The following is a 25782-nucleotide window of genomic DNA, read 5'->3' as shown; positions in this document are numbered from 1 at the left end:
CTTCAGACGATCTGCTCTCTTTTAGGTCCATTATGTGATCTTGAAATCCATTAGTGTGTAAGGCTTTGAGAGCATTTACCTGGAATAGCGTACGTATGGGAAAATTCTTCTACGGGTTCTAATGGAAATATTTCTGCTCTTTTCTTACGTTCATTTCTGAAGAGTAGGAAGGGGTCCTTGTTTATTTCGGGTAGTTTTCTTTTTTCCTTGATCGAGTATGTCTGTTTAGGATACTTTGACATATCCATACAGTTGATAAAGGTGTAGTATGCCTATCTTCGATAAATTGACGTACCTGCATCCGTATGGTATAGCTTTAGAGTAGTCCTTTTGTGAATACATAGGCGTACCTGAGTGAATATGTTGGGACATTACACCGAACTTTCAAACGCAGATTGGTATCCCACCCTGCATACGTTAGTATTCGAGTACTCTGGGAAATGAATGCCAGTCTTTAGCTGTACTGTACATCATGTCTGCAGTTATGTTAGAGATTGAGTGCGCGATGGCGAGACTAATAGGATAGCTGTGCTTCGGAGTGACTCAATCACAGTACTATAGTGTGTGTGCAAATTCAGAACTTAGGAGAATAGAGGACGAAATCAAGAAGGAAATGGGGAAAAGGTATATGAGGAGGGGGGGGGGCGCCGTTGGATGCGATGTACCTAACGGGAAATCGATCTCGTGAGGTTGTTGCACACGAGGAATAGGAAGGCAGGCTGTCGTTTCTACTTCCTGTTTATATATATATATATATATATATATATATATATATATATATATATATATATATATATTCATATTAATATATATATACATATATGTATATATATGTATACACACACACACCACCATCAGACTCTCTTCCCAGAGTGTTAACCTTCTCATTGGCAGTGCATATTTTGGGGTGAGGCTGCTAGCCTGAAGTCCTTGTCCACCCAGTCTGTGACCTACTGTACCTCCCTTGTGTAACAGAGCGCAATTTATTTTTCACGAAAATACTTATTGGAAATTTCCTTTTAATAATTTGATACAAAAAGATTAAGGAATGGGGTGTTCGTTTATATTATTTTGTATCTTAATAATGTGTAAAAAGGAATGAGTCTTTCGTGTACAGAAAAAGCGAGGTATTTGAAACAATGGACTTGAACAAGATTTCGTCGACAATTACAGATGGTTCAATCAGGGACAATGGAGCTACGCGTGTAACGAAGTTACAGTGCTGTAGTGGCGTTTCGTGTCGGTGTGGGGTTAATCGGTACATGGAAAACAGAAAAGTACTCGTTTTTCTGTTGAGATGTCTTTTTTTTTTTTTATTAATTACTTGACGTCTTTTATAACGTTTGCGTGGAATATCGGAAGAGCTATTTTTTCAGGCTTTTCCTATTTTTTCTCAGCCTTCCGCCAAATCCTGCAATCAGTAACACCAAGTTTTCCAGTAAACTATTTGTACAAAAATGAAAAGCTATAAGCACCTCTGACTTTGTAAGACCGAAGCCATTGTTGTTTTTTAATCTTGCATGTAAGACTATTGGGATCACCCTGGTGATGTAATCTGATTCTGACTGTTTTAAATGCTATGTATATTCTTTCTATATCCACATTTTTAGGTTTAGCTAAAGGCGTTCTGGGCAGTCGCGTATTTATGGGCGAGCTTCTCTTTTTTTAACATTCTCATAAAGTATTAAGCCATTTGTTCATAAAACGCTAATCAAAGGATGACTCTCTCTCTCTCTCTCTCTCTCTCTCTCTCTCTCTCTCTCTCTCTCTCTCTCTCAGTATCAATTTAGAAGTTTGTTGGAGAGTTGTATCAAGTGGCACAACTTTTTTGTTGTCTACATAATATTCATCATCCGTCGTATCCTGTCTTTTTTTCTAAAAACTATCACGGTTGCAATTTCGATGCTATTGCATCAGGTGTTGCTTCTTCTTGTCAGTGAGTATTATACTAAATCCTTGTATTTCGATATGTGTTCATACAAGTTTGGAACTTGAATCACAGAAATATCTTTGGACACAAATGCTTATAACAACGACGCTAGAATGTCTGCAGTCGTGAATGCTTAAAATGATACAGATTACAAGTATATGTTTCATGAAAGCATAAGCAAGTATACGCACTCGTGGTCAAAGCATAAGAAGGCATGTTTGCAAGACAAAATTTAAGAATATACGCTTAAAAAAGTAAAGCTCTGGAGTATGTGTGCTCCAGAATTTAAAAATATGCAAAAAGGGATACATACACATGCATATATATATATATATACATATACACACACATATATATATAAAGTGTGTGTGTTCCTGGAGAGGCTGAAAAAGTATATGCATTCAGGAAAGCTACAACTTAAGTCTTAACTATGCCTGTGTTCGTAATCTTCCTGAGAAAGCCAGAGAATAGCCTGTGTGCGTAAGCTTGAAGATGTGTTGATCAGTGGATTATTAGAAGCATAAGAAGTTCGTGTTCAAGTAATATTTCGTAATGGTTGTTGTTACAATGTCTTGCTGTTAGATAACGTCAGTGAGTTGATATTTTGATTAAATTATTGAATAAAGTAACCTTTTCCGGGCTCAGTAACGATTCCGTCTCGAGAATTTGATTATACGATAATTATCATATTAGAATACGGTAGAAATTAATTAATGAAAATAACGAAACGGGATAATGAGGCCAATCCGTTATTTGTTGATTGTTCACGAGAAGTGAAAATTCGAGACCAGTTGTAGTCTTCAGTCATTTTCCCTTGAATATTAGTATTGCTATCTACTTATTTGTTATGATTACTGTTTAGCTTATTTTTGAAGATATATGTTACTTTAGTCATGAAATATGTTACTTTAGTCATGAAAATTTGCGATTTGCTCAGTAGGGGTCACCAGTCATTCCATTTGGAAAGAAGAGAATGCACTTTGGAAATGTGCTTCGGTTGTCAATTCAAAGACGTCGGAAGTTGCCGAGATAAGGAGTATAAGGAATACTTCATTTAACAGTAAAAAATGACCCGTATACAACGTATCGCTCGCAATAAGTAATAGACACAATTAAGGGGAAGAAATTATAGAATGTGTCACCTGTAAAAAAATTACTAGGGCCGAGATATAACCACTCGGTAACAAACATTAGTCGTAAGAGCCAATTTTCGAAATAATTTTTTGTTTATAAAAATGATTCATACGATAAATCAATTATGTAAAAAGGCCTTTACTTTTATGGCAGGGGAGTTATTGACCTATTCATCGAAAAGAAGCCGTATTCATCAGAAAGTATTAGACTTTCTGAATCTGTTCTTTCCGCTCAGGCAACGAAGTAAGGTTCCCTTCGAAAATGACCTGTAGTTTCCCATGCAGTGTTGCAGTCCCACTCATGTTTCCGCCATTTTTTGTTATGTGTAGTGCTTTGCAAATAAGGAGACAATAGGTGGTACAACATATCAATCGAGCTGTATGTTGGTGTTGACTGGTTCGGATACATAGTTTTATTCACATGCCCAGTTAAATTCCGACGCATCGCCAATGGTTAAAGTCACTTATAGTAAACTGTTAAATGCTCCTAAATAGAAAGTTTTAAATTAAAAATGTTCATACTTGAGCTGTAGACGTTAAATACATAAATGCATACTACATAGTAGAATCCACTCCCCTGTGGGAGTTAAATACAAAGTAGAAAAGAATTTTCAAAGTAGGAAATGTATGGAGGTAGAACGGGAGGAATGAAGGAGATAAAGGAGAGGTGATAAAGGGAGCCGGGGTGCGTGAGACTCCGTGGATGGAGGAGAAGATGGAGGAGCGGAGGAGGAGGAGAAGAAGAAGGCGTGGATGGTGGATAGAAGAGAGACCGCCAGCCAGCCAGCCAGCCAACCAGCCAGCCAGGGCCGTTTCGTGGTGCGGCCACCGAGGATGGATGGATCGTGGTTTAGTTAGTGTGGCTGTGAACGCCGGTCCGTAAGCACGGGCTATCGTCTCCGTCAGGTACTGACAGTCGTTTGTCGCTCGATGTGTTGTTTTTCTCTGCCTCTTTTTCTCCCTTCACCCGACGAGGCCCTTCGTTGTAGGAATTTGATTCCAACTCGTCTAGTCAGAGGATTAATGTGAAGGAGAGGAGGAAGATAGAGGAAAAGTGCTGTTAGTTTATTGCCTCGTGGTGTAAAAGCAGGTACTCCTGTAAACATCATTTTGCAACGACTTGAAGAGTGCGTTTTATTTTTCTGTGCGACTTTCGGGGCTTAAGTCATCGACGAGAAAATATGACTCGCTCCTTGAAACTAAAGTCCAAATGTTTCCTACAAGTTTTAATCAGTGCGTTTTGCAATTTACCCTTATATTTTATGACCTGTGACATTTAGCCAGAGCCCTTTAAAAAGTTGTAGATATAAGAATTTCCATTTGTGTTCAAAAAGTAAAAATGGTTGATCAGAAGTTTCAAGTGTTATTGTGAATATGAACATGGTTCATTTTTAGCATTATGCAATGGCGGTGGTTAAGGCATTATATATGCAGTTTGTAAAAATCCATGTAAATTTTTCATGTCAGCCTCGTGCCGTTGCAATGAAGATCACCGTACTCGCAAGGTATTTAATCAGTGAGTATTGGCATCTATAAACGAAAGGCAAAGAATTCGATTTGGTGATTTATAGGTGAATGTGTAACCATGGAAAAGCGTAGACGAATGTGTATCTCATTATGCCATCATGTTCGTGTATTTCGGGAGGTTGCGTCATTCAGTTTCCTTTCAGTAATGCAATATAGTGTTTTCATAAAAGGGGACATGGATAGGCCACCACTAAGAAAGTAAACATTGGAGGTGTCGCCATGCCAACGCTTGGCAAATGTGTTGTAGCAACAGGTAAGTTGTTAGCAAGGTGCCCAGCTCTCCTTGTTGACCCCTTGCCTCCCCTCCCCCCCCCACTCTCGTCCCCCTTCAAGCCAAATGCCCAGGGATGTGTATACCTTTGAAGCAGGAGTGACGTGAAGTGGGAGGGTTGGTTTTTGGGGGAGGGGAACGCTTAACAATTATGGAGTGGTTGTAGTGGAGTTCCTCAGATATTTATCCTTGGTATTTAATATTTCCACCGACGAGGTTTGTACTAGAACCGTCCAGCTACAGTGTGTTGATGAGTCGGTCTTGATATGTCAGTGGGAGTGATTATTGTAGTGTAATATTATGTTACCCTTTTCGGAACCTTCAGAAATTCCTTGCGGTATTTTGTTTGTTTCTACATGAATTATGAGATCATTTCGCCTACACTGCGTTCATTTCCCAGGTGTTACAAGTCAAGTCATTGTTGTTTGTCATAATTACAGGTCTTATAATCTGGGATTACCGCCTCTTTTTACAACGCCTCAGGACAGTTGGATTGTGATCCGCTACGTGTAATTTTGTATTCAATTTAAATGCTTACAGGATACTTCGACATTTCAGTTCGTTGAAAGAAAATTATAAATTTTGATTGGTTTTAATTGATATTTTATTAGTTTTCCTTGATTGGTTTTAATTGATATTTTATAAGTTTTCCACGTTATGACAGTAGTCAAAGTTGATGCACGAAGGCCATTTGAGTCTCTCTCTCTCTCTCTCTCTCTCTCTCTCTCTCTCTCTCTCTCTCTCTGATTGAAAAGGTGCCTTTTCCACTACCCTGCCATACCATCGTACCCCTTTTGTTCACCCATCTTATGGCTGTCCCTGGAATGGGTGGGTACTTCTCTTGCCCTCCTTCCCCAACATTTTCCAGCTCATCCCGAAGCTCTTCCGCCTTAGAGTAGAGCGCACAGGAATCAAAGCAAGGCGTTGATTATGTTTTTCTCTCTTCTTTAGGATTGTAGTGAGGTAGAATCTGAAGGTTTTGGGTGTCCGAGTTTCAATTATCTCGAGTTGTGTGATTTACAATAGCGTACGTCCTCACAGCAGTAAAACGTGTCATGAGCAACTTATCACACACTCATCGTATGGGTTGAATATAAGTTTAACGACTTGTTGGTAGTACTAACCAATGCTTTATACGATTATCCATTATTAGCCAAAATTAAATCTTCACTTATGGTCGTTGACTTGTTTTCAACTTGTTTGTGTTATATATGCGATACGTTGTGGAGTGTTTATGACAAGATATATTGTTGTGTGGACGCACCTTTGTTAATGAAACTCTTGTACCGTGCAGTGCTAAACTGTTCCTTGTAAGTTTTTGAATGAAAACCGATATATGGTAGCTCGTGTTTTTTTTCCGCTAATGTTTTTTTTTATTATTATTATGAGGCCGGCCGTAGTAGGTCTCAAACTCTGTGGACGAGGATCAACAACTCGATAACTGTCCACACCATAGAAAGGTGATTTTTTTCCTTCAGTTTTCATAGCCAGAGGGGTTCACGGGTGACCGGTTTGTTGCCCAAGGAGAAGAGAGAGAGAGAGAGAGAGAGAGAGAGAGAGAGAGAGAGAGAGAGAGAGAGAAACAGTAATGGTGATTTCAAGGCTGAGATTGGGAATGTTTGGTTCCTTTCGTTTGTATCATCTCCAGTAACCACGTAAACGTTTGGTCATCAATTACAGATTTGTTCTGTAAGGAAGATTTTTGAGAGAGAGAGAGAGAGAGAGAGAGAGAGAGAGGGGGGCGGGGGTTTTATTTCTTGGAAAAGAATCAAGCTGTGTGAGTGTTTATACTGTGCGTTGTGATGATGAAATATGCTTTTTTATGGCGGGCACTGAATGTCAATAGTATGCATTGAAGACGTTATAACATCTGTCTACAAAATGAGTTGAAAATAACCGTTTTAATAGTAATTCTGTAATTTAATTAACTCTCGAGGATCATCAAGTAGCCTAACTGTCAGTTGTTTTCTATTCATGGTTTGTCTAACAGGTTTCAGTAGTTGTCCGCGATGCAGTGTATGTATGGATGTTATGTTTAATAGTTTTTAGGTTATGCACAGTGTCTCGTTAAATATCGGCTTCGTTGGACCTCGCCCACGCTTTAATTATCGTAAGAGGGAATTCGTGCCCTCCAGGCCTCCGTTACGCTTCCTACTGTAGAAGGGAAAAAAATACTTCCCACTGCTACACGCCTGGAGGTGATAGGGCTAGATGCTCCAATTACTGTACGCGCTCTCTCTCTCTCTCTCTCTCTCTCTCTCTCTCTCTCTCTCTCTCTCTCTCTCTCTCTCTCTCAGCACAATGGTATCGTGTTAAGTTACAAACTGAATAACCCAGTTCGATTCTCGAGTCGGACGAGAAGGTACAATATGGGCATGTTCCCCACATAACCCAGCATACCCATGTTGACTTGGGCAAGGAATTTCGGTACTTAGCTATTTCATTTGTAAGATTCACAAGATAGGTAACATTCATTAAGTGCAGTATTCGTAAGATTCTGTAAATAGATAAATAGATAACCAATTACCCATCACGCTGTTCTCTCTCTCTCTCTCTCTCTCTCTCTCTCTCTCTCTCTCTCTCTCTCTCTCTCTCTCTCTCTCTCTCTCGGGTAGCCACTTTATTCCATAGGCAACATTGAAAACCTATTCCGATAATTATTTATGAAGTCGTGATTATTGGAAGCGCTGGCGTTCCCGTAATAAATGACTGGCACACCTTGCAGAGTAAAAAATGGAATGACACGTTTGTAGTAGGAACGACCGCAGAGAGAGAGCCAGTATTTGCTATGGATGTTTATTGCTACGGCAACCAGCTGTTGCAGATGATTTGATCATAATGGCCGAGCCTTCCGCTTCATCTTCATATACGGTATTGTGTCAATGTGAAGGCTTCCTCTTATCTTGCTCTCCCGTAGTCATACTTTTATCCTGGGGCGGGGGAGGGGTGGTGTTGTCAGTATATGATGATTAATTAGGGATGGTTTGAAGATGTTGTAAGACATTATTAGAGGCTTTGTTTATGTTCAGTGTTTGCTTCGTATATATTGGTGCTCCCTTGGTTCTCTGCTCGTTAGAAGAGATTAGGACGAAATCTAAATCTTTTAACACGAGTGCAAGGCACTAAATATCTCGTTTCTTTAACCGTCAGGAGGACCGAAATCGGTGATGAATTGCATACTAGTTGTGTTGTGTATGTACCTTTTTTGTTTATATTGTATGACTCTTGCTTATTTATGGGATATTTCGTAAGGTTGTCATTAATTAAATTTAAAAATGTCGGTGGCTTTTGGTTTTCTGTAAAAGGAAACTGTTGAGACGGGTTTGTCTGTCCGTCCGCACTTTTTCTGTCCGCCCTCAAATCTTAAAAGTTACTGAGGCTAGAGGGCTGCAAAATGGTATGTTGATCATCCACCCTCCAATCATCAAACATAACAAATTGCAGCCCTCTAGCCTCTGTAGTTTTTATTTTATTTAAGGTTAAAGTTAGCCATGATCGTGCGTTTGGCAACGCTATCTAAGGACAGGACACAAACGGGCCGTGGCTGAAAGCTATACAGAAAACTCGATTACGCTGAAGAAACTTAGGCGCATTTTGTACTTGTTTGGTGTTGTATTCAGTTTGATATTTTGTGTTGTGAAGGCTTTTTCATTTTACGTTTTTGTCTCTCTTGTGTGTGACGAGTTTTCCTGAGGGTGTTCGTCATTTTTTGCACTTGATTATAAATGTGAGAAAAACCACTGAATCTAGAGGAGGGTGGGTGGAGGAATGTGACTGCGTCTGGTAGAATCTGTAGTTTCTTGACTGCGGGAAAAAGGAAGAAGTTCTGGATGATTTTGATCGTTGCAGAAAAGCGTTTCATGTCACACACGATGCTCCTGGATCTCGCCACGCCCAGTTTATGGCATAATCCCCGTAATGCGCCCGCTTCGAACTCTGTGTCAGAGGTGTTTTTCTTGGAACGCTAATCTTTCTAAGATATATATATATATATATATATATATATATATATATATATATATATATATATATATATATATATATATATATATATATATATATATATTTCTCCAGTTGTTGTAATATTTTATTTAGTTAATACTACACCGATGTCTTGTGTACGTTATGTATGCGTATAACAACTTATGCAGACAGTGTATCTTAATACGTACATTTCATGAATAAACGGATTATGAAACTATCTCTTTAATAAATTAGGCAGTGTTGCAGTCAATATTTTTGTTGAAAACCGTGAATGCTTTGTGTTAAATGCGAAGGTTAATTGTGAATTAAAATGCTGTTTGCATTCTGTTCGGACTCCCCTCGAGTGCCAGGGGACGATATTAATGTCATTAGGAGGGATTACGACGGGTACTGTCATTTTGCAGCCTGTTTATTATCGGACAGCAATTTGTTTTCGAAAATTGAGGAAAATAACTTGAAATTTGAATTTGAAAATAACGTGGGTTGTAGGATTAGCGGAGGAGATTGTGTATTCATTTTTATCGTTATATTGGGTAAGTGTGAGGCAGCATTGCTTGTTATTGATCAGAGCAGCTTTCGTGGAGCATTTGTTGCCTTGTTGCGTTTTACTTTTATGTTCATTCTTTATTGTTTCCATTTTAGAGGCTCATTCTTATGTGATATTTTTATGAATTTATCTGTTTTCATGTGTGGTGCACTTTTTCGTAATGGATATTATCTGTCAGTCTACAGTTTTACATTTAAGGGCGTGTGTCTACTTCGCATATCTATCTGGCTCATATGTACATCTCCTCTTTAAATATAGGTGGGAGTGTTTACACTTAAGTTTGTGTTGCTAAGGTTCGTAAACTAACTCACAGCAGATCTTCGTCATCTATCGTTGTATTTTAGCATGGCCACAATGGGGCTTTTCTCTCATATGCAAGTTCAGTCATGTGCATAAGCGCCTCATACATGAAAGGCAACAAACCCTAAAAGAAAATCGAGAAAAGGCAATATAAAACAGCCTTGGAGTGTGGCGTCTCTGATTCTAAGTGAAAGATACAGAAATAAGGTCTTTGGATTGTATGGGATGGGTCAGGCCAGTCGTGTTATGGGTGATAGTGTCAGTTGAAACGTCCATACATCACCGTTGCCTCAGGATCAGACGTTAATGTGTGGGTTGGTTGGGACCTATTGGTGGTGGGGAAGGGGGCGCACAGAGGTTGGAATGCATCTTTCGTGGGTTTTATGATGTTCTCTTAAATACAAGGGTTAATAGCGTGAGTTATTAGGGGAATGGTTTTGAGGTTTGAGCCAGCGCAGTGTGTTCGTTGTAGTGCATTTTTCCTGTTCCGTGTCCGTGCTGAGTGCTTAGTTTTGAAGAGCGAAATAGACGAATATTCTCCTATTTATGGAGTTTGGTGAAAAAGAAATACTTTTACCACCTCTAATATAATTGACTCTTCGCGTCATCATTCGTGTTTATATGAACACAGTATTGAAGAATAAAAGGGTTTGAACATATGAACTGTAATGGCTCATACAAATTCACTCATGGATGTGATATAGATCCGTTCACTCAGTATGTGTTCATAAAGCATGTCAGACGCCACCTCTGTGGTTATTTGATAATTGTTATCTCTGCATCAGTAAACAGTAAAATGTCCCAATTCCTTTGTTTTTAACAAGGTGTTCCCCTCCCATTAAACAGGGTTAGAAGATAGAGTACAGAGATTAAAAACGACCAGGCCCCTCTTTTAGTGGTAGGACACGGCACATTGAAATTATAAAATTAACACCAGGAGGGCTTCCTTGTATGATGGGAATTGCAGGAGTCATGAAGGTCTAGAGGGAATGGAGTCACAGAAGGGAAGGGAGAGGGAAAGGCTTTCTGGGTACGATTCTTAAAGTGGATTTTTAAGGGGAAAAGGAGAAGTTGATGGAGATGGACGAGTCACTCTTGCGTTCAGCAGACTCATGTTATTGTCACTGACTTATGAATTTATATAGTACTTTTGTACTATTCTTACTTCGCCTTGGAGGCTCTTTTAATTTATTTATTTATTTATTTTTTGTGGGTTAGCAGAAATGTTTGTGTTCATAGCAAGAAGTGGTATAAAAGTAGTAATTTTGTAATTAATATAAGGGTAAAGGTGTACCAATGCCTTTGTTGTGGTCGGATCGTGTTTCTGTTGTTTTGCCTGGGTGTTATGTCATTCAGACTTCCCAACGACTTGCTGTTCTTACGCCCACACGCGCCATGGGAGGTGTTTAAGGTGGGTATAGCAATATGCTGCTGTTCTCGGTAGGAATGACGATTGAAACCATTTAGGAAATGCTGTTGAAATGGTAGTGTACCGAACCTGTGGTGTTATTCCAAAAAATTTGGGGTAAAGTACATATATTCAGTATGTAATTAATGATTAAAACCGAAAGGTTTTGGGCCTTTTCGTGCAAAGAGTGGCACATGCGAAGAAGTATTGAAAAATGTTTCATTTTTTTTTTTTAATTTCAGGCACGTGTTTTCTCTTACTGCGAAGAAGCTGAATGATTTATTGTTACATACTTGTGTCATTGTGTTAAATGTATTTGTTGTTATTTATGAGTTTATGACGTTGACTTTGTCAGGTACATGTCAGTGAGCTTTTAGTTCCACTTTAGTCAGAACCAGAACGAGAGAGAGAGAGAGAGAGAGAGACGGGAGGTTAGCACAGTGGAAAGTTGGAAGTATGTTTAAACTTTTTTACTCCACTTGAATCCATTTAGACCTGCCCTCAAAAAATACTCGTTGTTTTTTCTCGAGGAGCACCAGTCTTGCGCTGCCGTTGGAAGGGTAAGAAACATCTTGAACTTGCTTCTGGCGTCACGATTCTGGAATATGTGACGCCTTCTGTTTATTTATGCATCTTGTAATGGCTACTTATGTGTCCCCATGATGGACTACCGAGTGAACCTTTTGCCGTCGTTACTGTATTGATCGGTTGACAGGACGCTTGGTTGGAAGTTACTGTCTCTCTCTCTCTCTCTCTCTCTCTCTCTCTCTCTCTCTCTCTCTCTCTCTCTCTCTCTCTCTCTCTATTATTGCTATGCCTAAATATGCATGATGGTGTTCGACTCCTGTATTGTACTATAAATATAATTTATAATTTTAAGGTAAACAACACGGTTATGGTATCTCCCCAGATGAGTTTTATACCAAAGAAGACTCATTAAAGTATAGCATATTTTCAGCATGGTGATTTTAAGGACTCTTTCCTGTCTTTCAGTGCAGTTTCGTCACTTCGAGTTTTCTCAGGTCCACAGGCAGTTTTTCCATTGCATGTGATGATTGGAGTATCATGTATAGGTTATTTGCTTCAAATACGTAGCGTGGTTTGCAAGCAGTAGATTCCAGATCTGAGGTACATGGCTGTTAACTTTGTTGTTGATTTGTTTGCTGTAATTAATTTTTATCTCAAAGTGTTGCCATCTTTATTTCGATCAGCAGAGCCAGGTAACTTTGGGTTAGTTTCATAGATGGCTCACCTCCATGACACCCTTAGCTGTTGACATATAACACCCAGTAAACGTTTGCTGTAGCAGTTACTTTTGGGGTTGATGACCATAAATGCTACAACACCAGTTTCTAGAATTGAGTCCATCAGCCAGTAAAACCTCTCTGCGTTTCTCAAATGGTCAGAAGTCATGTTCATATTTGAAGAAAGCGTCAGATTTATAAATCTGGATTTCTCTACAGAAATATTAAACACTGCAATTAAATGGTTTTTATGACTTGAAGAACAAAGCAAATATTCCGTAGAATTTGAGGAAAAATGTTCGTGCCATGTGAACACCCAAGTGTAAAGCTCGCTGTTCTCATATGAGGCCATAAGAGGTCAAGGTCATGCTTGCTTTTCCATGATTTTCACATTTTCAAACCAGTTTCTCTCTCTCTCTCTCTCTCTCTCTCTCTCTCTCTCTCTCTCTCTCTCTCTCTCTCTCTCTCTCTCTCTCTCTCTCTAGGCTAGCACGCATTGATTCAATCGGTTTTGGATACTTTCACTTGGTTCCAGAGATTGTGCCACCTCCTCCCCTCTCCCCTCCCCTCAAAAAAATCCCGCAGTTCACTTCTATTGGGCATGAAATATAAGAGGTTATTAGCCACTTTGGGATTCTCCAACATATTTAAACGTTCGTTCGGTGTGTATGTGTGCGTGCGTGCACGCGCGCGCAAGGAGATTTTCTGTGGTGGCGAGTCTCATGATGAGCCCTTGCGTAATTTCCTGCGTTGAGCAGATATTCCCTTCCATTAAGGAAATGATATTCCTCCCATCGGGCCCATTCACATTCATTTTAAGCCTTTATTTGTATCTGATTTCTGTGCAAGTGGGCAGAGGAGCTCTGAATTTGTGATTTGGTGTATGTTGTTATAGCGCTTGTTGATTGTCTCGACTTTCTTCATTTCGTTTGTGTGTAAACCCAGCTTCATCTCAATGCAATCGGGATAATATCCAGTCTTATGATCCATTGTTTTTTTGTCTTTAATTACATCAAGGTATGAATGCAATTTTTGTGCCCTTAGGCTTATGAGATGAATTATTGCATGAAACCCTCGCATGAGAAATTAGTAGATCTAATTTTTTTCCATATAGGCTACTGTGCAGACTTACGGTGGTAGTTATTGATGAAGGAATTGTCTGGAAAGGCATTAGCGAGGCTCTCCATCATCTTCCTTCTCACACCAAGGTTGATTTACTGATGGTGTTACATATTACAGATTTTACATTATCTATTTGCAGTGGAATTTACAAAAGTTCATTCATTTATGTGATGATAGTTTGATCCTGTACAGTAGTTAAAAGACTAAATATAAATAACAGTTTTCTTTAGAACCAGTCCATGCTAAGTATATATATATATATATATATATATATATATATATATATATATATATATATATATATATATATATATATATATATATATATATATATATATAAAATATATATATATATATATATATATATATATATATATATATATATATATATAAAACTAGTATGGACTAGTTCTAAGAAATATGTATATTTTGTGTAATATTTGTGTACATGTATGACTTTCAATTGTACTGTTCACGGAATCCTGAGCTGACGCCGTAGGAGTTTTTGTACACCATTAGCGCAGGTATAGCGTATTTGTTTTTGCCTTTGACATTATATATATATATATATATATATATATATATATATATATATATATATATATATATATATAGAGAGAGAGAGAGAGAGAGAGAGAGAGAGAGAGAGAGAGAGAGAGAGAGAGAGAGAATGTATGTTGACCCTGTGTAAGGGGGGGTGGGGGGGGGGGAATTAAAGGAAGCAAGTCGAGATGACAGCGTTGATGATTAATGTTCCAGCGACTTCGTGAGTTGATCATCTCGGGGTGACATCACCTAACGACGGCTGATAGCAGCAATTGCGGCAAGAAAGGCGCGTAACAGAGCCAGTCTTCGGTTACGCATCCCCTTACTGGCGTAACGCATCACCTGACCCCTCCCCTTCATCCGCCCGTAAGGCTTTTCTTCGTCTAAATGTGTTACACCCGTTATGGCGGGAAGGGCGACGTTATGCCGTGACTGGTTATGAGAAGGAGAACATGTTCTCTCTGCTCAATTCTTGTTGGGAGGATAAGGATAAAGTTAGACTTTGTTTTGGTATAGTGTCTCTCTTTGCATAAGCAGTGGTACGCACGCGCGCACAAACCCCCACACATATTCTTCTGTCGTACTGGAATAGTTCCTAATATATTCCATGGTTGGCTGCGGCCAAGTCCCAATTGCTAGTTACAACTCAGTTGCCAGCCTCAGTTCAATGTCTTGTCTTGCTTTCGGTTGCGTCTTGGTTCTCAGTCTCAAAATATTGGAACACCCCCTCTCTCTCTCTCTCTCTCTCTCTCTCTCTCTCTCTCTCTCTCTCTCTCTCTCTCTCTCTCTCTCTCTTCCTTTTCCGGGATAATTTATGAAGGCATTGCCTATTGTTTGTGTACGAACGTATATGTTATGGCATACACGAACCTCTTTTGTCTTTTTATTTTCTGTAAAAGAAAACTATTGAGATGACTTTTCCTGTCCGTTCGCGCTTTTTCTGTCCGCCCTCAGATCTTAAAGACTACTAAGGCTAGAGGGCTGCAAATAGGTATATTGATCAGCCACCCTCCAATAATCAAACATACCAAATTGCAGCCCTCTAGCCTCAGTATTTTTTATTTTATTTAAGGTTAAAGTTAGCCATAGATCGTGTGTGTGGCACCGCAATAGGTGCCAGCAACACAGGCCAGCCACCACCGGGCCGCGGCTGAGAGTTTCGTGGGCCGTGGCTGAAAGTTTCATACGGCATTATACGATGTACAGAAAGCTTTTGCCAAGAACAATGCATGAATATATGTGATCTGGTGTTTGTTCACAGTTCGTTTCCGTATGAAGTTTGGTTTCTGGAACGATGCGTCCACCCTACTGTAAACCGTGTCTTTAACGCACGTTTGCAACTTATCACATACGTATCACAAACTGGTTGGAAACAAGTCAACGACCGTATGCTGAGAACGAAGCTATGACAGATGTAGGTCAGTCATGGGAAACGCTCGTTGGGAACTACCAATACGCCCGTGATTTGTATTCAACCTATTTGTGACGTGTGAGTGATAAGTTGCCGACATGTATATGTATGACATGTTTAATTTTAGTAGGGACTTACCCTAAGGATTCTCTCTCTCTCTCTCTCTCTCTCTCTCTCTCTCTCTCTCTCTCTCTCTCTCTCTCTCTCTCTCTTTGTCGCTACGGCGATCTTTTGTTCCGCGTAAAGAATTTTATGTATGGATGACTTTTCTATGATTCGTCATCGTCCGCACCAAAGTCATTTCCTATCTTATATCATCAGTTTCACCATCATCATCATCACCACTGATATCATTATCATCCTTACTTGATAGATCAACTTGATGATGATGGTGATGAGGGGGCTAGATCTATTGTTCGTTATTACAGTCAAAGGCAAGGTCTGCTAGTTAATTACATATATTACGATCCTTTAATCGCTTCGTCGGAATCCTTCGTTCTTTGTCATCTCTCTTTTTGCCATCTCGTTTGTCATTGCTGAACAAAGCTCTCTCTCTCTCTCTCTCTCTCTCTCTCTCTCTCTCTCTCTCTCTCTCTCTCTCTCTCTCTCTCAAGGTATGTTGTTCACGTATATAGTTTTAATATCCTAAAGCATCTGTAGAGTACAATGGTGATTCCATTGAAGTTATTTCTTCTCATATATATATATATATATATATATATATATATATATATATATATATATATATATATATATATATATATATATACATACACATACACATACACAGTATTATTTATAACTGAATCACGAAAATATGGAACGTGATGAATATACAAATAAAGACAAATTCCATGAAGGAAAGAGAAAAAATGGAGTACTGCAAGGCCTTTCGACTTCTTGTCCTTTACTTAGCAGTATTATATGTTTTATCCTCCACAAATCTGACATCTTGTACTGAATCCCTTCTCTTAGTTCTGATCCTAGAAAAACTGGGTCTTCCAACACTTCTGGCGGCCGCAGGAGAACAGCTGACACTATAGGCTAATGTACTTTTCTCCAACCATCTCCATGTCATCATTCTTACCTACTTATGGAACTTTCGTAATTTCTCCTTTGGTGTCATTTCTGATTCCCCCATCTGACTCCTAATACTTTGCTTAAAGCTTTATTCACAAACTGACAAAACCTTTTAGGTATAGTTTAATGGCATAAACGATCCTTATCGGTGTAGTTGTATAAATCTTACTAGACTTGTATTTCTGCCTTTATATATATATGTAATTGTGTGGATGTACATATACATATATATATATATATATATATATATATATATATATATATATATATATATATATATATATATATATATATATATATATATATATATATATATTTATAATATATATACATGTATATATGTATATATGTATATACACACATGTATATATATATATATACATGCACATACATACGCTCAAGTCCTACATACCAAAGCAATTCGCACACATACTGTGTGTAAACTGACTCGCAGGCACCTCTAGTGCACGAGCGAATTGGTAAAATACTGCCTTGCATTTTCCTCTTAGTGTTTCCTTTGGTATCCCGGTTGTCCGTGAAAGTAATGGGAAAAGTTTTTCCGTTTCCCTCTCTCTCTCTCTCTCTCTCTCTCTCTCTCTCTCTCTCTCTCTCTCTCTCTCTCTCTCTCTCTCTCTCTCTCTCTCTCTCTTTCGCTTTTTCCCTTTTTCCCTTGCCCTAACATTATTGACCCCGGGAATGGAGTTTATGAGATCGGGGACCTGAAGTGAATAAGGGAGTGGTCAGGTCTTGCCACTGGCTAACCCCAGCGAGTTGAGAGTTGGTCGTTCTATTAAATAATATCCTCATAAAATGCTTGTTTTGCTCTGAGGTCGGAAAAACTGGATGCTGCTATTTCGGTCTCCATTTTTTCCTTCTCTTCTCTGTCTTTTACTTGTCTTTATCCAAGGTTTTGCTATGCATATGCATTGTTTCTTAATTGTAACACTGCATTTTTGTTTACTTGTTTTACATCGATGTTTCATGCTAAATGAATAGCAGAGAAATTAAATATATACATGATATACTGACCTGCTTTTGACACCCTAATTTGGTAGAATCTAAGATTACCCATTTTAAATCCTGATCCTGCAGCCGTACTTAAATGAGTATGAATATTCGAAGGAATTACCTAGGTATTTAATAGACAACATACGCATTACAATTTAAAGGCTTTCTTTGTGTTTTAACTAAAAACTTGGAAATCTCTTCCTGAAATATTACCTTGTAGTACTGTTTAACTGGGCATGATATAGCGGGGCTGGTTTGATCTTTTTTACTTACTGGAATTTGAAAACAACCACAAACTGGAGAACATCATATGCATTCAAAAGCGCTTACAGTTTCGAACGTCATTCAGTGTCTCCAAACTGAAGAGGTAGCACGACGCTCCGAAATTGTTAGTACTTTTAAATGTCTTTGTTCTCCAATTTGCGGTTTTTTTTCAAATTTAAAATTTCGATACTGATACTCAAAAGGAAGCTTCTTAATCGTACTTAATTACAGTAGGCTTCTTAGTTGGTTCCATTTCACCGACGGTGCTCACACGTTAACAGAAATATTAAAAGTATCATACGATGTATTCCGTATTAATGGTCAAATCTGCTCCATCCTGACACACAGAAAAAGGCCTTTCATTTTTCTTGAGACTTGGTATTTTAAGTCCTCATAACATCAAGTGGAAGCCTCTTGTGCAATCTTGGGACTGCGAATTAGAAGGAGCTTAAACCACCATTTGAAGGGAGGGCATCTTGGCTCAGAGAACTTGGAAGCATCAATGTAAGTCGTGAGTTGGAGCCTTTCATTGGCTGTATCAAGCACAGCAAATGTGATGATGTCGGAGGTTTTGCAGCCGGGTCGCACGTGATTAAGCATTGGCTATTACTTGTGTGGGTGACCACCAAGAAACAACAGGCGCTTACTGCACATCGACTGGTTTGAACGTTGTGATGGAGGGGGGGGGGTTCAGGTGCAGAAAACTCCTTCCTAAAATACTCGGTGAAAACCAGCAGGGTAGAACCTTCTGGAGTTAGCCTTTCAGGAAGAAAAGTGCACTGACCATGCCTTCCGTCTCTCAGGACTTGCCAAAAGCCGAAATTCTGGCATTTTGGCATCCTCTGGATATATATATATATATATATATATATATATATATATATATATATATATATATATATATATATATATATATATATATATATATATATATACATATATATATATACATATATATATATATATATATATATATTATATATATATATATATATATATATATATATATATATATATATATATATATATATATATATATATATATATATATATGTGTGTGTGTGTGTGTGTGTGTGTGTGTGTATACACGCATACATATATAAATATATATATAATAAACGAAGCTGAAGGAATGTTAGGTATTCACATGTGTGTGTTCGTCAGCCTTTCCACAAGATATATCAGTTGTTATCTGAAATTTTTCTAGTTTTGATATCTGCGCTATTGTTTTCTACTGTAAACATGGACTTTCAGATTAACATTTTTCCAGAATCATTCCGGCGCTTGGGTAGGTTACTTTGATTACATGAAGACCGTAAATGATGTGAGTTGTATTTCACATGATGACTTCGTTCACAGGAAATTAATAACATTGGATTAAGATCGTTTAAGTGAACTGGTAATTTTTCCTTTTTCTCACGTTGTCTCTCTCGTACGGAATTATTTCACTAATGAATAATGGTTAGCTTCAGAAATAACTGGTTAGTTCGATATTTGCTTCACAAAACTGTTTGTTGAGGCTAGAATCCTATTGCAACATTGATAGCTCATTTTTTGCAGGAATTGGTATGCCTGAAATTTGTCTGATTTTCATTCTTGAATTGTAGTTGTTTGAGTTAGTCAGCGCATGACAAGGCCTTGAAACTCACTCTCACACACTCTCTCTTTCAAAATACGAAAAAAACTGTGCAAGTCGTCCTTTCGCGATTTCTTTGACACCTCATGACAGTGAGATCCGTGCGCTTAAATCGGCGCTTATTTTCGTCCTTTATTTAACTCCCTCCAAGGGGTTAGGTCGTAATTATTTAGCCATTATTTTGCAGTGGTTGGTTTGCTGCTTGGCCTTCACCTGTGTCTGTTTGAATGCCTGAATCTTTTGCTTCTGAGTGCGAATTGTTTTTGGCGTTTTTTCACTGAGGAGTTTTCTTCATCGAAAGTGTTGATGATGTTCATTATCAGTTCTTGAGTGCTGCTTCATAGCTCGAAATTTGGTGACTCGTATGACTTGCATAGGGAGCAGTTCACTAGTGTTCAGCAGTGATTTAGACCTGAAAGAAAACTCGGTGTGTGTGTGTATGTGTAAGTATTTGACAACTGTGAGTCATGACGTAGGGGGAATATGAAATACCCTCCGGTAAGCTTGCTTTCCATGTACTGTATATAGGTTTTGCCATACCAAGTTGTTTATTGTGCAGATTTAGTTTTCTAATGAAAGAAAATGTGAAAAAACTTGTCTTGTTATATTCATTATTGTTCTTGATAATAACTTGTAAGATTGATATATACAATGCACCATATTTTAATCTAATTTTCGTGGTTATTCAATAACATAGGAAATTTATTTTAAAAATAGTACTTCAGCTTTTTGTCGAATATTGCCATCAATTTTGCCATCAGAGTGCAGGCTCTAATTAGCCAGAGAGAAAAATTGCTAATTGACCAGTTTCGTTTTCCAGGCGAAAATTAAGTTGGGATCGTTGGAAAGAATTTGAGCGTTTCACGGGTTTTCGAAGCTTCCCGTTTGCAGTGAACATAGTCGCTTTTCACTCCCGAATGTAGGAGTAAAGCGCCGCTTTCAGAGCTGGCAATTTTCCTTCACAAGGCTTTATTTTATTTTATTTTATTAGGCTTAAGTGCCTTGTGTGTGGCAAGGTTAATAATTCCTTAAGAGGATGGTTGTAGGTTAAGTCAGTAACGACCACCTTTTGTTACTTGAAAGGTTAATAATAGCAACATGCTGAAGCTGTGATTAATAATGGAGGTGGTTTGTTTACTAGATGAAATGAGGACGGCCGTTGGAACTTCGCCTCGATAAAACTTTCGTTATTGCTTTTGAAAATCGTCGGACTTGATATCATGTGAAACTTCTGAAGGGAGAAATTTCGTGTTTGATCTCAGTGATGCCAACCTCTGAGATCTCCCTCTTTGAACTAGTTCGAAATTACACGAAGATTGAGGTCGAATCTAATTGGAAGAGAAGCTGATGAAATTCCATTTGGATCTGGATTTTTGTTGATGTCATTACCCTTTGAATGATTAAGTTTCAGTTAATTGAAGTTCTTTTTGAGAGAATGTTTGCGGCAATGTTGCTGAAAGTGATTGGCCTGTATGTAGTATATGAAGCTGAATATTGGACCCTAAGACGCGAGAACAAGCGTTTATTCAGTTGAGCTTGTTGTATCGTGGGTTATCGTATCTACAGTGTTAATGGTCATAGAGAAGGTTTGGGCCATAATTTTATAAGCAGCTTCTCCAGTATTTTTTTTTTATAGCAGTATGGTGTGAAAATAAAAATGTGCCGTAAATGAAGGATAGACGTTTTTTATAGTCTCTCTCTCTCTCTCTCTCTCTCTCTCTCTCTCTCTCTCTCTCTCTCTCTCTCTCTGTACTTGCTTATTGTATTCGGAAAATTGGCTCCCATATTATGTTGATAATATATATTTAGCCTTTAACTGGACTGCGTGAATATGTCTCATATTTAGAAGTTTTCAGGGTGTTTAATTCATAAGCGTCGTCTTTATAACAATATACATCCAATGTATATATAAGGCGTTTACATCAGACCATCTGGTGTTTATACAGAGGAAAGCTGTAAAAGAAAATAAGTGAAAGTCGTATAGGTAGCTGTCCCCCTTAATGGAAAGTCTCCCGCTGTACAGTAGAAATAACTACGTACACATAAAAGAGCGACCTGCACACTTGAAGTTCACGTTCAGCCATCTGAACAAGTCGGAGAAATATTTCAGACTCGAGTACTACAAGCCCGCATAACGAGCGATAAGATAAAAGGTGTTGGCATTTGGACCGCAGGAGGAGGCGGGGGAGAAGAGCATCCTAGGTGGCAGATAAGAGAGGCCCAAGGAACCCCCAGCCCTCGTAATCTCCTCCTCCTCCTCCTCCTCCTCCTCCTCCTCCTCCTCCTCCTCCTCCTCCTCCTCCTCCTTCCGAGTTGGCTGTTGATGGCGATGTTAGTGAAAACTGGTTGGGTAGTAGAGAGTGAAGTCGTGATAGCTGACTCATCTATGTGGTGGGGTAGAGGGGCATGGTGCTGGTTTTTTGGGACCCGTCCTGGATGTTTCTGAGGGAGAGAAATTATTAGAGAAACTCTGAGAATGATTTCGTAGTCGTTGGTATTCTCACTTTTCGTATTTTTATTTGGTTTTTATCTTTCGAGATCTCGTGAAATAAGGTAGGCTTTAGTGGATTTTTACACATTGCAAATGCTTTACGGGATATTTTGCCATTATTGTATCATGTAATATTCTGTTTGACATTGTAAAACTAGAACCTGATAATGTTTTTTTTTGGGAGGGTTGGGCCTTGCTTAAATACATCATTTCAAAAATTTTAAAGTTGCCTTTCAATCAAAGTTTACTTTTTTACATTAGTTCTCCCATATTTCGTTTAGAAATAGATCCTGATGCACGTATTCATAAGTTACTACAGTCCGAGGTACTTAAAAGGCATGAACTAATATTGTGTCGTGGGACACCAGGAAAATTGCACTTTCAAGACGCAATATCTATGTTGTGGACATTCGAGCGGACTGGCAGTTCCATCGAAGTTGGATTCCAGTTTACAGTTTCACAAGTATTCCAGAACTTACCGCCTTGAAGTCTCACGTCTTCATTGAATTAGTTTGCAGTTCCGTTCCTCATCATGAATAAAAAATGGAGTAACGAATAAGTCGTCTTGTAATGGATTTGATTAGAAAGTAATTTCCCCCACTTGGTAGGATAGAAATGTTCATTTAATAGTAAGGAGTAGAACAGGCTTAGGAAATACAAAGGCCGAAGGCTTCTGTCTTGTTAGGTAAAAATAACTGAAAACTGTGTAGTGTATCGCCGAAGTTAATGACTAAGAGTGAGTGGTCGAATCCAACTCGGCAAGGGAAGTGTTTTCGTATATTTCCCATTTCGGACTCAAGGCTTTCACTAGAAAACGTTATCTAAAAGTAGGAGGAAATAAAGAATGTCAGAGGTCAGCGTGGCTATTGAAGGTAATTGCATTTGGTGAACGTGACTAGCAGATCTAGCTAGTGAGCAAGTTCATGGTCGTTCGTCGTTCAGTTCAGTATGAATGAGAGTTAATGTCACTTCCTTCCACGCGATGCTCGTTGAATGCATCGAGAGTAGACTTGATGAAACTGGTTCATGTTAAGGGAAGCAAGTAAATGCGAACCAAAATGCGATGGCTGTGCTTTGGTGTCGTAACCCCTCTAGCGAAGAGCTGCATCGGAGCTTCGCTCTTTTCGACCTTTCGTGTTGGAGGTATTTAAATTAATGTTATTCATGGAAACTTCATGTGACGCCTCGGCTTAATCCATGGATTGAGTGAACATTTTTGGAACTGGGAGGTGAGGGACGTCTTTTCGGTCCTGTTGACACAAGGACCTATGTGTAGGATATGTGTGCGCGCGTATCTAACACGCGAAACTTTTGTTTTTTAATTTATTACAGAAATTGTACCCAGTTTTATCCTCAGTATTTCACTCAAGTCTTGAACCCCCTTTTCTCACTTCCCAAGTCCTTTGAAGAGTCTCTATGCTTGAAGAGCTGCATCACGTCCCCTCCTCCCCTAGATAGCTCTAGAGACTAATCAAAGTCATTGGCGTTAACTTTTTTTATTGGTGAAGTGGTTAGCCAACGCTTGAATGGAAAAGTGGGAGGGGATTCTTGTTTTTTCTCGGGCAGACGAGTGGAATACCAACAGAATTTACGATCAGTTCCTTTCCCTTTATATTATTATGGCTTTGAAAAATATTTGATTGAAGCATATAAAGGGAAAGTCCCTTTGCGTGCCAAAAAATACCTATATTTGTCCCTAGGATTGTATATACGTTTATAACATTGTATTTCATCTCGAAAATAGCCTGATTTCCAGATATGTTACTTCCATGAATATCTCTTCCTCTCTCTCTCACACACACACACACGATTCCATTGTCCTTCTGGGAATTGGTTCAACGTTAACTGGATTTTGACTGACGCATTGGGAAGGGTAAATTGAAGATTTGGACGAATATCTCAGTAGGAACGAGAAAGGCAATTTTCCAAGGAAATTAAAAGGATGTATTTACTTATGTAAAACTTTACTCGGGTTGCCCATTTATGACATTAAAACTAGCTTTTAGCGACGTGACTGCGGAGCACTAATCAGTTAGTATTTGCACCATAAGTTTTTTGTGCTTAGACAAGATTCCAAGTGTATTTTTGTATATCTGCAAGTTCTACTGTTCAGCAGTGAAAGTGTCTGCTGTCTTCCTAGTGGAAAGTGCAGAAACAGTGGTTGTACGCACATTATCGTGACCATCGGGGCCGTAGGGAATTCTGCCTTGTTCCTTCACTGATGTGCTCAATAGTCTTTTTTTTTTCACCACCTTATCGTTACACGTCATAGAAAACACGAAAGAAGAACTACATAAGTCTTTTTTCTCCCAATTTTAGCAGGTAATATTCTGGATGCAAATTAATAGGGGCTAAGAAAATGTGCAGTAGAATTGGTTGGTCATTGTAGTTTCTAACTGGTTCCCTTCTCTCTCTCTCTCTCTCCTGCGTCGAGGTGTATAGGTGTATGCTACAGCGCAATCGCCTCGTTAGGGAAGCGTTTAGAGTTAGATCCTTGGCGAGGGTAGACCAGTCTGATATGTTCCCTTAGAGCCAAGTGTTGCTTCTGTCTTTTGGTCAGTAAGTTGTGAACCTGGTGGTCAGTCGACTTTAGTGGTTTGCAACTGAGAGAGAGAGAGAGGTTATTGACAGTGAGAGAGAGAGAAATGTGAGCGATGAGGTTGCCGATGTGTCAAAGTATATACAGCGTTATAAAAAAAATAGAGTTATCGACGAGGTAATCCTCCCCACACAGGCTGGAACCATTCATCAGAGGTTTTGTGTGTGTGTGTGTGTGTGTGTTCAGCGCTCCGTTTAATGTTGTGTGGTAGGGGATGGGGCGTGGGGTGGAGATTATACTGTAGAGTAGTTGCTGAAAATGCTGATGTAGGTGTAGGTGTAGGGCCAACACGCCTGCGAGATTATCTTGAAGGAAGGACAGCTGGAAGGGGAGTAGTATGAGTAGGCCAATACCTTCATGACACAGGAAAGAGCCACTGACTTGTCACGCACATGGGCCTTGTAAGGGCTTGTGGTTGTTGTTGGGGGTCGGGGCTAGTTTTGGAAGGGACTTGATTAAAAAAATGGGAGAGGGAGTCGAGGGCAGACACGTGAGGCTTAACCGATTTATCACAACCGGGAGTAATAGTAACTCCTGGGGGTGATGGTGGCGATGTTCCCTATTGAATCGAAATTTTCAGATGTATATTTAGAGGTTGCTTATTTTAGGGGGCAGTAGTGGTGACGCAGCTGCTGAGCTCAAAACGCTTTAGTGGTGATTCAGAGGCCTGTTTGTTTTTGTTGTTTTCTTTTTGGTAATGTTTATGTGAAGTGAATTATTTAGGCTTAAGCTGTTGGTCTTGTGCTGAAGGTCATGTTTCAACGTTTTGTTTCTGATTGTTTGGTATTAAGGCACAGGCATATTTGTTCTCTTTTGTTTTTATATTCTAAAGGGCAAAGGTGAGATGATTATTTATTATTAACATTATTATGATTATTATTAGTATAAGTTAGTTGGTCAGTTCAGTGCTCCCAAGGACTCCAAAAATATGTTCAGTGCACAGTGATTTTCATAAAGTTTAATCAGCGATACTAGTGAGCGGTATACAGTATACTGAATGAGTAGTCTTTGTGCGCCAGTTATGCACCCCTTGTGAATAATGAGTGAAAGGAAAGGTCTACTGTTGTACGAGGAATGCCTTGTGGCTCGGTATTGATGTTGGGGGGGTTAATTCCAATAGCTTCCTGTTTGTTTTTGTCAGTATTTATGTCTTCAGTTGTTGATGCTATATATTATTGTCATATATATATACATATATGCATACATATATATATATATATATATATATATATATATATATATATATATATATATATATATATATATATATATAAAAAATGT

General features: G+C 38.8%; 1 protein-coding gene across 23 annotated transcripts in view; it reads left to right on the top strand.

Moving 5' to 3' along the window:
• The first annotated feature begins 3825 nt into the window (after positions 1-3825).
• The window catches only part of LOC136836475 (ensconsin-like), a 652260-nt gene continuing 630303 nt past the window's right edge, over positions 3826-25782 (top strand). For 20 of the 23 annotated variants that reach the window (XM_067100801.1, XM_067100795.1, XM_067100791.1 and 17 more), the window contains exon 1: positions 3836-3969. The gene's annotated coding sequence lies outside the window, so the exon portion shown is untranslated. Of the gene's footprint in view, positions 3970-25782 lie in introns of all 23 variants that reach the window. The other 3 variants (XM_067100782.1, XM_067100764.1, XM_067100793.1) reach the window with 2 other exon arrangements.

Source organism: Macrobrachium rosenbergii, chromosome 56, assembly GCF_040412425.1.
Source record: "Macrobrachium rosenbergii isolate ZJJX-2024 chromosome 56, ASM4041242v1, whole genome shotgun sequence".
NCBI classification, from domain to species: Eukaryota; Metazoa; Arthropoda; class Malacostraca; order Decapoda; family Palaemonidae; genus Macrobrachium; species Macrobrachium rosenbergii.
This window is presented reverse-complemented; position numbering and strand designations above follow the sequence as displayed.